General features: G+C 37.2%; 1 long non-coding RNA gene across 1 annotated transcript; it reads right to left on the reverse strand.

Moving 5' to 3' along the window:
* Positions 1-7,042: 7,042 nt before the first annotated feature.
* LOC131219187 (uncharacterized) lies at positions 7,043-11,732 on the reverse strand. Its single transcript, XR_009158038.1, has 2 exons — positions 11,392-11,732; positions 7,043-8,292 (listed from the first exon to the last, which is right to left on the reverse strand). It is a non-coding gene; the product is annotated as an uncharacterized LOC131219187 (long non-coding RNA).
* Between the last annotated feature and the right edge of the window lie 2,632 nt (positions 11,733-14,364).

Here is a 14,364-nt window from a genome sequence, read left to right on the forward strand (position 1 = left end):
TTGGTTTAGATCATTGATAATCTACCCAAATATATCAATATTATGATGGAACAGTGCAAAGTGGATTGGTAACAAAGACTGCTCAAATCAGGCTTGGAATACCACTTCGCTAGGATTGAAGAAAACTACCTAAATCATAGGAATGCCTTAGAAGATCAAATAGGGCACACTCAGACGAATGGTTTACATTAATGAAAATCAGCCCAAATATATATGATTAGTTTCGATTGTAGACAATCAACTAAAATATATCATCAATTAGATTAGTAAACATTACCCTTCGAATATAACTCGGATTGAATCAACGAAATGGCTCGAAGCGTGGGTTTGGATTAGTAGAAATTGGCCAAATAATATATGAATGGTTTGGTAGATCGAATAGGGCTCAATCATACGAATGGTTTGGATCAATGAAAATCTACCCAGATATATGTAATGATTAGTTTAGATCATTGATAATGAACCTAAATAAATCATTAATACGATCTATCAGTCCAAAGTGGACTGGTAACAAATCAAGGTCAGATCAGGCTACAAATATCACTTCGCTAGGATCAAAGAAAACTACCCAAATCATAAGAATGCCTTGGAAGATGAAATAGGGCTCACTTAGACGAATGGTTTGGATTAATGAAAATCAGCTGAATGATATATGATTAGTTTCGATTGGAGAAAATCAACCCAAATTTATCATCATTTGGATTACTAAACCATCAGCCTTCGAATATAACATGGATTGAATTAATTGGATTCAATCAATTGATTTTTAAACCAATAAAAATCAAACAAAATTTATCATCAATTAGATTACTAAACCATCAGCCTTCAAAGTGGACTGGAAACAAATCAAGGTCAGATCAGGCTACAAATATCACTTCGCTAGGATCAAAGAAAACTACCCAAATCATAAGAATGCCTTGGAAGATGAAATAGGGCATAATCAGACGAATGGTTTGGGTCAATGAAAATCAGCCCGAATATATATGATTAGTTTCGATCGTAGACAATCAACCCAAATTTATCATCAATTGGATTACTAAACCATCAGCCTTCGAATATAACATGGATTGAATCAACGAAATGGCCTGAAACATATGGAGTGTTTGGATCAATAAAAATATGTCAAACCATATGAATGGCGTGGAAGATCGAATAGGCCTCAATCAAACGAATGGTTTGGATCAATAAAAATCAGCCCAAATAGATATGTGATTAGTTTAAACTAATTAAAATCAACCCAAATATGTCATCAATTGGATTAGTAAACATTACCCTTCGAATATAAATTGGATTCAATCAACGAAATGGTACGAAGCGTGGGTTTGGATCAGTAGAAATTGGCCAAATAATATATGAATGGTTTGGTAGATCGAATAGGGCTCAATCATACGAATGGTTTGGATCAATGAAAATCTGCCCAGATATATGTAATGATTAGTTTAGATCATTGATAATGAACCTAAATAAATCATTAATACGATCTATCAGTCCAAAGTGGAGTGGTAACAAAGCAAGGTCAGATCAAGCTTCAAAAATCACTTCGCTAAGATCGAAGAAACCTGCTTCAAAAATCACTTCGCTAGGATCAAAGAAAACTACCCAAATCATAAGAATGCCTTGGAAGATGAAATAGGGCATAATCAGACGAATGGTTTGGGTCAATGAAAATCAGCCCGAATATATATGATTAGTTTCGATCGTAGACAATCAACCCAAATTCATCATCAATTGGATTACTAAACCATCAGCCTTCGAATATAACATGGATTGAATCAACGAAATGGCCTGAAACATATGGAGTGTTTGGATCAATAAAAATATGTCAAACCATATGAATGGCGTGGAAGATCGAATAGGCCTCAATCAAACGAATGGTTTGGATCAATAAAAATCAGCCCAAATAGATATGTGATTAGTTTAAACTAATTAAAATCAACCCAAATATATCATCAATCGAATTAATAAACATTACCCTTTGAATAAAACTTGGATAGAATCAATGAAATAGCCCGAAGCGTGGGTTTGGATCAGTAGAAATTGGCCAAATAATATATGAATGGTTTGTAGATCAAATAGGGCTCAATCATATGACTGGTTTGGATCAATGATAATCAGCCCAGATATATATAATGATTGGTTATGATCATTGATAATCTACCCAAATATAAAAATAATACAATGGATTAGTCCAAAGTAGATTGGTAACAAAGTAAGGTCAAATCAGGCTTCGAATGTCACTTTGCTAGGAACAAAGAAAACTACCCAAATTATAAGAATGCCTTGGAGGATCGAATAGGGCTCACTCAGATGAATGGTTTGAATCAATGAAAATCAGCCCAAATATATATGATTAGTTTTGATCAGAGAAAATCAACCCAAATTTATCATCAGTTGGATTACTAAACCATTAGCGTTCGAATATATCATGGATTGAATCAACAAAATTGCCCAAAAAATATGGAGTGTTTAGATCAATAAAAATAAGCCAAACCGTATGAATGTCGTGGAAGATCGAATTGGCCTCAATCAAACGAATGGTTTCGATTAATAAAAATCAACCCAAATAGATATATGATTAGTTTAAACCAATTAAAATCAACCTAAATATATCATCAATTGGATTAGTAAACATTACCCTTCGAATAAAACTTGGATTGAATCAACAAAATGGCCGAAAGCATGGGTTCGGATCAGTTGAAATTGGCCAAATTATATATGAATGGTTTGGTAGATCGAATAGGGCTCAATCATACAAATGGTTTGGATCAATGAAAATCAGACTAGTTATATATAATGATTGGTTTAGATCATTGATAATCTACCCGAATATATCAATAATATGATGGATCAGTGCAAAGTGGATTGGTAACAAAGCAAGGTCAGATTAGGCTTCGAATATCACTTCGCTAAGATCAAAGAAAACTACCCAAATCATAGGAATGCCTTGGAAGATCGAATAGGGCTTACTCAGACGAATGGTCGGAACAATGAAAATCAGCCAATATATATATATATATATATATATGTGCCTAGTTTAAATCATAGAAAATCAACCTAAATTTATCATCAATTAGATTACTAAACCATCAGCCTTCGAATATAACATGGATTGAATCAACGAAATGGCCTGAAACATATGGAGTGTTTGGATCAATAAAAATATGTCAAACCATATGAATGGCGTGGAAGATCGAATAGGCCTCAATCAAACGAATGGTTTGGATCAATAAAAATCAGCCCAAATAGATATGTGATTAGTTTAAACTAATTAAAATCAACCCAAATATGTCATCAATTGGATTAGTAAACATTACCCTTCGAATATAAATTGGATTCAATCAACGAAATGGTACGAAGCGTGGGTTTGGATCAGTAGAAATTGGCCAAATAATATATGAATGGTTTGGTAGATCGAATAGGGCTCAATCATACGAATGGTTTGGATCAATGAAAATCTGCCCAGATATATGTAATGATTAGTTTAGATCATTGATAATGAACCTAAATAAATCATTAATACGATCTATCAGTCCAAAGTGGACTGGTAACAAATCAAGGTCAGATCAGGCTACAAATATCACTTCGCTAGGATCAAAGAAAACTACCCAAATCATAAGAATGCCTTGGAAGATGAAATAGGGCATAATCAGACGAATGGTTTGGGTCAATGAAAATCAGCCCGAATATATATGATTAGTTTCGATCGTAGACAATCAACCCAAATTTATCATCAATTGGATTACTAAACCATCAGCCTTCGAATATAACATGGATTGAATCAATTGGATTCAATCAATTGATTTTTAAACCAATAAAAATCAACCTAAATTTATCATCAATTGGATTACTAACCATCAACCTTCAAAGTGGACTGGAAACAAAGTAAGGTCAAATCAGGCTACAAATATCACTTCGCTAGGATCGAAGAAAATTGCTCAAATCATTATAATGCCTTGGAAGATCGAATAAGGCACACTCAGATGAATGGTTAGGATCAATCAAAATCAGCACAAATATATATGATTAGTTTCGATCCTAGAAAATCAACCCAAATTTATCATCAATTGGATTACTAAACCATCAACCTTTGAATATAACATTGATTAAATCAACGAAACGGCCCGAAAGACATGATGTTTTCGGATCAATAAAAATATGCCAAACCATATGAATGACGTGGAAGATCGAATAGGCCTCAATCAAATGAATGGTTTGGAACAATGAAAATAAGCCCATATATATATATATATATATATATATATATATATATATATATATATATATATATATATATATATATATATATATATATATATAACTAGTTTAAACCAATTAAAATCAACCCAAATATATTGGATTAGTAAACATTACACTTCGAATATAACTTGGATTGAATCAACGAAATGACACAAAGCATATGAAGGGTTTGGATCAGTACAAATAGGCCAAATCATATATGAATGGTTTGGAAGATCGAATAGGGCTCAATCATACGAATGGTTTGGATCAATGAAAATCAGCCAAAATATATATAATGATTGGTTTAGATCATTAAAAAGCAACCCAAATATATCAATAACACGATGGATCACTACAAAGTGGACTAGTAACAAAGCAGGGTCAGATTAGCCTTCAAATATCACTTTGCTAGGATTGATGAAAACTACCAAAATCTTATGAATGCCTTCAAAGATCGAATAGAGCTCAATCAGACGAATGGTTTGGATAAATGAAAATTAGCCCAAATATATATGATTAGTTCGTAGAAAATCAACCCAAATTTATCATCAATTGGATTACTAAACCATCAGCCTTCAAATATAGCATGGATCAAATCAACAAAATGGCCCGAAACATATGATGTGTTTGGATCAATAAAAATATGCCAAATCATATGAATTTCGTGGAAGATCGAATAGGGCTCCATCATATGAATGGTTTGGATCAATGAAAATCAGACCAAATATATATTATGATTGGTTTAGATCATTAAAAATCAACCCAACTATATCAAAGCAGGGTCAGATTAGCCTTCAAATATCACTTTGCTAGGATCAATGAAAATTACGCAAATCATATGAATGCCTTGGAAGATCGAATAGCGGTCAATTAAACAAATGGTTTGGATCAATGAAAATCAGCCCAAATATATATGAATAGTTTAGATCGTAGAAAATCAACCTAAATTTATCATCAATTGGATTACTAAACCATCAGCCTTCAAATATAACATGGATTGAATCAACAAAATGGCCCGAAACATATGAAGTGTTTGGATCAATAAAAATATGCCAAATCATATGAATGTAGTGGAAGATCAAATTGGGCTCAATCAAACGAATGGTTTGGATCATTGAAAATCAGTCCAAATAGATATATGATTAGTTTAAACCAATTAAAATCAACCTAAATATATCATCAATTGAATTACTAAACATAACCATTCGAATATAACTTGGACTCAATCAATGACATGGCCCGAAGCATATGAAGGATTTGGATCGGTAGAAATAGGCCAAATCATATATGAATGGTTTGGAAGATCGAATAGAGCTCAATCATACGAATGGTTTGGATCAATAAAAATCAGCCCAAATATATATAATGATTGGTTTAGATCATTGAAAATCAACCCAAATATATATAATGATTGGTTTAGATCATTGAAAATCAACCCAAATATATCAATAATACGATGGATCACTACAAAAGTCTACCTAATAGGGAACAGATCATCTAGATGTAGGTTGTTTTGGAATCTACAGTGGTCTAGAGCTAGGTTTACCAAGGCACATCATGATTTACCTAGTTGTCTTTGGCCTCGATGCTTCAAGTCTTCGAGTCAGTCTTAAATGTCTTTCTATGGAGGCTCAACCGACTCAAGACACCCTAGTTTGCATCATTGACAAAATCGAGGCACCAACAGTATGGGCCTAATCATGTGAATCATTTGTATCACTAAAAAATAGCCCTCCACATTAACGATTTGTATCACTAACTAAGAGCCTACTCATTTGAATTGTTTCGATCATCCAAACAAAATAGTTTCAAATAAAGAAAACGGGCCAACTAATTTGAGTAGCATGTATCACTAAAAATAGGGCCACTATAAAGTTGCTTCTAACCTTGTGGTCAAGTTGGGTAGCTACAGATTTGTTGAACTATATTCACAACTTTGATTGCTAAATACGGGATTATGTCAATGATTGGCACAATCATTGGCTTAAATGCCAAAAGATGAGCCCAACCATATTTATTATTTGTATCACTTCATAGGGGCTTGATAATAGGAGTGTTTAGATCATTAAAATGAGCTTAGTCATATGAACAGTTTGATCATATAAAATGGGCCAAGTCACACAAACATTAAGATCGCTACATGTAGTCCCCCAATCATATGGATCACTGAATACACGCTCTAGTTGAATTGTCTGGATCAATGATAATGATCTCATCCAAACAAAACAGTTTAAACTTCATAACAGTGTCATATGAACAGTTTGGATCACTGAAAATAAGACCAGTTGTGAATACGGGTTGAATCATTGGAACTATACCCCTCTATTCTTCCTTCTGATTGGATTGCCAGATATGGGATTAGGTATATGACTGGCCAAATCATATGCATGGCTTAAATTAGATTGGCCCAACCATCTAAAAAAATTGGAACAACTAATATGGGCCTAATCATACGAATGGTTTGGATCATTAAAATGAGTCAATTCATAAAAACTAGTTTTGTCTAGAAACTGGGCTAAATCATATGAACAATTTGGATAATTAAAAACAGTCCAATCATATGAATTGTATAAATACTTAAAAATAACCCTCCATATTAACGATTTGGAACAACGAGTATAGGCCTAATGGTTTGGATCATTTAGAATGAGCTCATCCAAACAAAACAAATTCAAACGTGGAAAATGGGCATGCTCATTTGAACAAAATGGATTTTTTTAAAAAAGGTACAACCATGCGTTTATGCTCAAGCACTAAAAATTGGCCCAACCAATATTCACAACTAGGATTGCTAAATATGAAGTTTTGATTGACAAGATCATATGAATGACTTAGATGACGGAAGATTGACCGAACCTTGTTAATGATTAGGATCACTTAATACGACCGAGTCATATGAATGTTTGGATCATTACAATGAGCTCAGTCATATGAACATTTTCATCAAAGAAAATGGGTTGAATCAATATGAACAATTAGGATCACTAGAAATAGTCCCCTAATCATATGAATGGTATGGATTACCAAAAACTAGCCATTCACATTGCCCATTTGGATCACTGAGCATGAGCTAGCCTGGCCCTTCATATGGAAGGTTCAAATCATTTGATAATGAGTTCACCACAACAAAACAATTTAGAATTAAGAAAACAAGCCACCTCATTTGAATAGCATGGATCACTAAAAGTAGGCCCAACCATGCGGCTATGTTAGGTCACTACAAATTTTCCTAAACAACTCAGATCGCTAATAACGGGCAAGTGATTTGAATGGCTTAAATGATAGGAGTCTGGCCCACCCATATTTACAATTGGGATCACTCAATACGGGCCTATTAATAAGAGTGTTTGGATCAATCAATTGAGCTTAGTCATATGAGCAATTTGATCATAGAAAATGGGCCAAGTCGCAAACAATTAGGATCACATGATAGTTCCCGAATTAGATGAATGGTATGACTCACTACAAATTTGCCTAAACAACTAAGATCACTAAGTACAGGCAAATAATCTGAACGGCTTAAACGATACGAGACTGACCCAACCATATTTACAATTGGGATCACTCAATACGGGCTGAGTAATAAGAGTGTTTGGATCAATAAATCGAGCTAAGTCGTATGAGCAATTTGATCATAGAAAATGGCCCGAGTCATGAACAATTAGGATCACATGATAGTTCCCGAATTAGATGAATGGTATTAATCACTTCAAATTTACCTAAACAACCAAGATCACTAAGTATGGGCAAATCATCTAAACGACTTAAATGATACAAGATTGGCCCAATCATATTTACAATTGGGATCACTTAATATGGGCTAAGTAATAAGAGTGTTTGGATCAATAAATCGAGCTCAGTTGTATGAACAGTTTGATCATAAAAATGGGTTGAGTCACACGAACAATTACCGGATTATGGGATAGTCCCCGAATCAAATGAATGGTATGCAATTACCAAATATTACCGATGGGACAGTATGGATCACCGAAAGAAGGGGCTACCTGTTTGAAATGCTGGCCTGAATGGAATTGCTAGTAATTATGTAACGACCTTGGAAATTTTGTGCTTATCTTTCCTTAGTAGTGTTTTTGGGGTAATTAGCGCTATACTCGATTGCTTGTGAAATCTGCATCAATCACTTTAAAATGTATCTGCATGGCTCAAAACTTGTAGATTAGTTAGCGCTATGTTACTCTGAAATCTGGGATCCATCGCTAAATCCAGTTGTTCTGGGGAATTTTTGGAAGTTCTGGATCGAACCTGGACCGCGCGTCGAAAGTCCGATAGCGATGATCTTAGGCTGTTGCGGTCACCATGTTGGGCTTGACCATCACCTCGAAAATCAAGTCCATGTGATGTTCTGGGTCGATTTGATTGAGTTCAGAGTGAAGAGTGTGAGAACGGTTGGAAATTTAATAAGCTTTTATGAAATCTGAGTCGTGTCGCTTGCGCAATGATTTTAAGCTATCTGAATGTTGGATTTTGACCCAATTTCACCCTCTGATCAGGGAAGGTGGCCCAGGCATATCCTTGTGCTTGTGGACCTGATCGAGATTCTGTGACTGTTGAATTGAGTGTGGTCCGCCACGGCTGATCTGAAGAGCCAGTCGGTACGAAAACTCAGCCTGACCTAGATCCATGGTCAGTGAGCTTAAGTCCAACCTTTCGTGGTTTTTGGCCCACCAGAAGTGCTTCGTTGGATCGCGAGAGTCAGGTTTTGGTTATACCCTAAGTATACCTTGGCCCTGGGATTATTTTCATCAAAGTGAGGCCTATTTATAGTCCTTAAACCCTAGCTCTCTTTTCCATACGAATTTTCTCTAACCCTAGCTTGGAGAGACAGTGGAAAGGAGAGAGAAAGTGAGAGAGTAGTTGGTGAATCATCTTGGATTCTTTCCTGTTCTTCTTCATCCTTGAACCTTCACTTTGAATCGTTATTCTGACAGTTCTGAGTTCATCTTGGGGTAAGTTAACCTAACCCTAACCTGTGTTAGAGCTTAGATTAGTCTTGGTGTTGTTGTATCTCATTCCTATTCTTCCTTTAGGGTATTCTATCGCCATTGACGAAGACAACTCGTCTGGAATCAATTCGGTGTTCTTTTCTGGCTTAAGGTGCGGACTTTAAGTGTATAGGTTATGGTTTTCAAGGCTTTCAATGCCAGTTAATGATTTATTCGTGCTATGGATGAGATTTCACATGCCAAATGTTGTGTTTATGTTGCGTTCCTGATATGCATGTGTTATATTGAGATTTGTGTATTCTACGTGTATGTATAAAGTACTGTATGCGTATAAAATATGCACTTGTGTTTGCCATGATTATTTGTCATGTATGTATGCTAGATGTATGTGCGACAACTCCTTGGTAAAAGGAATTGTCTAAATGCTTGTATTTCAACATACGTCATGTATGTTGTATCATGTATTCTAAGTGTTTGTAGAAATGTCTGAATGATCTAAAGTGTGATATTTGAACCTAGTATGGGTGTTGAGAAGCGATTCTCAACTCTCCCACTAGTGTGTATGTTTTCCTTTATGCAAGTTACATTCCTTGTTATTTAATTTCAAGCATTACTTATGCTTACATTTATGTTAAGTTGATATTCTTCAAATACTTGAGTACCACATGAATTGAGTTGTTGCTCCATTACTGTTCTACACTTAATATGATTATCTGTTGTAGTGTACTGTGTTTGGGACTATGAATAGTCCAGGAAATCGGTAATCTGCCTTAAGGTTGTGGCTGAGATTGCTTTCGCCACAAAGGACGTATTAGACGAACCCAAGCCATATTAGAGTTGGCGGCAGTGGTTTGACCACACGGAGTGTTTGCGCACTCTATGTCGTTTAACTCAACATGCGCTCATGCTAGTCGAGTTCGTCAAGTAACCCGATTGTCCGATGTATGTTCACCATGTATGAACGCTACTGTTTGAATCTAGCGTACCGAACTTACCGTTGAAATCCTATTAACCATGGTACCTTGATCCGCTAAGACTCATGAGCCGGACATGGTGGTATGGGACACCGTGGTCGAGCTGTTGGCTTACGCTGGGGTGACGAGCCTCCCCGTAGTGACCAGTGAGCAACTAAACTCGTGAGCCGATTATGGTGGTATAAAACACTATATTCGTGCTATCGGCCTATATTAATTGGTGACGAGCCCTTTGTAGTGACCTCGAGCATACCTGGATATCGCATTGAGGCGACGAGCCTTGGTGTAGTAACGAAGGTGTGATAGGCGTGCATTGATTGGTGACGAGCCCTTTGCAACGACCTGAAACCATATGATCGTATGAGATATCTAGGACTGACGACTCTAAAATGGATCACTGTTTGGATGGTGATATGAGGAATGTATCTTAGCTTCCCAATCCTGCTGTATGAAAAGGACTAATAACAACTTGGTAATCATATTCATGCACCGTATTTGCATGTGCTTTGTAGATGTGGTGCACTTTGAGGCGATGTCATGTGTAACGTAAGATGAAGACGCTGAGGGTGTACGCGTGAGGGCACGCATCATTCTGCATGCATCCTTGCATTAATAAGAGTACTTAGGATTTGTTTAATTGTTCCGCTTTATCATTACTGCTTGATTGAACTGATAACATGTTAACCAGTGCCTTATTGTTCCACTGAGTTGATCACTCACTCCCACGTTCTGGGGCGGTGTTAAACACCCACCAGACTCTGTCTTAGGTTCTGATGTTGCAGATGTGGATGCGACTTCTGAGGCAGAGCGGGAGATGGATGTTGATGAGGCTGCTTTCTCTTATATGCAGTTTTTAGACGGGTTCTAGGGAGCCTTGTTCTGATGCGCGGGACTCTGTGATTATTTTTCGAATTTAAATGATGTAACTTGATACTTGTAATTTTGTTAAGTAACACTTACAGTACGACCTGGTTTATATATGTACTTCAGGGATTCACACTTGTACACATATATTTCTATAAGTCTTTCGCTTGCTTTATTCACTTATCCCTGAATTATATCTGTGTTTTGGCTTAATCTATTCCATGTTTTATGCACTAATACAGACAACATACATCCATCATTAAATATGTTGCATAAGTGATATTTTGAAACTCGGGAGCTGAGTTATGCTCGACCCCCGAATTTCAGGGCGTTACAAATTAAGCCAGAACACCGCATATTGCCACCTTAAAATACAAGCTATTGATAAAACATTAGCATTTAGATCCTTAAAATGCAAGTTATTGACAGAATATTGGCAATCAGATGATCAATCATAAACATCCTAACGATCCACACCACACATAACATTGGACAACCAATCACTATAGATCACTGATATGTAAAGTTAGCCTACTCTTATTGTTCAGAATATTCAGATGGCATCAAACATTAAATGGCAACAATACCGTGAATAACTGTGACAAAATAAATTTCTGATTCAAAGCGACAAAGAAATGTAAGATCCACTTACCTCTGCAGCACTATTTTTATTCATTCGAGAAACAGTCTTCTTAGTTGTGCACACCTGTAAAGAGAATAAAGGAAATAAATAGCAGTTAGGGCTTGTTTGGGAGAGTGAATTTGGAACCTCCTGTATTCAGAACCCCCTGGATTTGAAATCCTCCTGTTGTGTTTGGCACCATGGATTGGGAATCAACTTTAATCCAAAAGTAGCTATGCATTATATATTTAGGGGCATGTCCAAGTGACTAACCAACGGTTTTAACTATTGATTTACATGGACATTGTTTGGACGGTGCTGATCATCATATTAAAGTAATTAATGGTGATGCCATTGATAATCTAATTATTTTTGGATATCATTAGTCGGCCATGTGCCCAATAGAATAATAGTATGGTGACAAACATGTTACACATGCAACTATTGAAATGACTTTAGGTGAATCCAAGCTCTCATCGTGGATTTTAAACCCCCTCTTTGAGGGGATTTGAAACCCCCTAGATTTGAAACCCCCAGTTACTTTATCCTACTAAACAACGAGGGGATTTGAAACCCCCTCAAATCCCCCAAATCCATGGTGCCAAATGACCCCTTAGCTTATGATGAAAGTAAACTATCCATGTCACGCCCCGAACCCGAAAATCGGATTCATAGAATTCTCGATCGCCGAACCCGGTGCCAACAGCCTCCGTAGTACCCCATTCTCGGCCCCCGGTGTACATACGCCAGGTTCCGATCCTGGGATCTTACAAGGAGGATTTTCCAAAGTATATTTGTCTCATAAGTAGCATAACCACACGTATACTCAAATCATAAAGGCAACATCATCATCACATATCCACTAATATAATCATTTGAGTACAATGCTAAAAGGAAAATACATCAATCGAAAATCATGCTCCAGAAGACCGCTGCACGCTCCAAGCTCAACACTGCTGCAACCTAACATCACCTACACGCATCTATCGTGCATAAGCTTATAGAAAGCTTAGAGGGTGGTGTAAGTGTGTGCACAAGGTAAGTGTCAAGTATTCAATATAATGCCGTCATCATACAATACCGGAAATACTAGTAATCCATAAATCGTACAATATCGGAATAAGCAGAAATACTGACAAGATCATGAATTATCAGAGTAAACATAAATACTGGCAAGATCATAAATCATACAATAACAGAGTAAGTGGAAATATGGATAATTTCATGAGTCAACCAATATCAGAATACGCAATATAGAACAGCTATGCAAATGAGGAGTCATAAAGAGCCAAATATCAGATACCGAGGATGCGATGCAATATGCAATTCCTGATGAGTCCACAAATAGCATCAGTTGTATTTAGACCATATAATGCAGAAACACAGTAATCTAAAATGTCATATATCACGGATGTAATGCAATATGCAGTGCGAATGGAACGACCGTACTGGAGTGTGAAGTCAGGATGATAGTACGTAGTATCGCAGGCTATGGGGTCCATCACAAAGGACTCCTATCCAAACCAGTCCCATACCTAAATTTAGATAGTCAAACTCAACATGGTAAACTCTTGATCTCAGGTTAGTTGCGTGCCCAACCGAAATCTTAGCCATATGAAGGTACACGTAACAAATAGTTGTGCACTACCAGCCCGAGTGGATAGTGAATGAATGATTGAATGAGTATACAACTCCTACTCAATAAGTCCACATATCAGTACGGTTCATCTCTGGGATCATCATTGGGGTTTAGTACACTCCAAATGGCACTGCCGCTCTCCCAGCCGCACAATCCAAGTGAGCGTAAGAAACCTCACTATCCGCCTGGTCAATAGTCTGCTAATACCTATCCGGCACGTCGATAGCGGACCCATTCACGGGCTGGTCAAACTTAGCCTAGTATTGCCCCCTACGCTTGGGCGAGTAAGGCCACACCCCCTCCCAACTGACCACGACATAGTGGGAGACACGGCCTCCTGGTATTTGGCACTCGAGTGCTCATGTATCCACTCGGTCTCGACATTGGGGTGTCCTCTGGTACGAAGAGGGTTTAGGGATTTCACCCAGGGCCATCTATGGCAGCCCAATGCTAGAATAAATTTTTGGTGTCCCGTCTGGCCATCCACGATATGCCTGTGGAGGCTACGACCCTGATGTCGCTAAGGCGTACAGTAATCATAATGCAAGGTGCATGAGTTATACAATCCAGTCATACATCAATCCTGCACATACCATACGCTCATGCGAGATAACCTCCGCCTATCAGGGAGTCTCATAACAACATGCTCAATGACATATGCAATGATCAACTATATCTCATAACAAACATACAGATGATGCGTGTGGGCATGTATCATGATGCTATGCTGTCACATACTCATAATCGGTATCAATAATCGGTATCGACAATCGACCTCGACAATGTGGACATTTAACCAACATTGTCCCCAAAGAATGACCCACATAGATCCTAACATATAGTGGACCCATGACCTCACACAAGGGCCAAATGTACAACACCATGGGCCTCACTCAAGAGCTTAATACACATCACGATGGGCCTTTCACATGGGCTTAGCATACATCACAATGGGCTCCATAGCCTAGCCCTCAAATACACCACAATGGGCCTCATACAATCATAATGGGCCGCGTCACATGGGTCTAATACGCATCATATGGGCTGCATCACATGGGCCTA

This window comes from Magnolia sinica, chromosome 11, assembly GCF_029962835.1.
Source record: "Magnolia sinica isolate HGM2019 chromosome 11, MsV1, whole genome shotgun sequence".
Taxonomy (NCBI): Eukaryota; Viridiplantae; Streptophyta; class Magnoliopsida; order Magnoliales; family Magnoliaceae; genus Magnolia; species Magnolia sinica.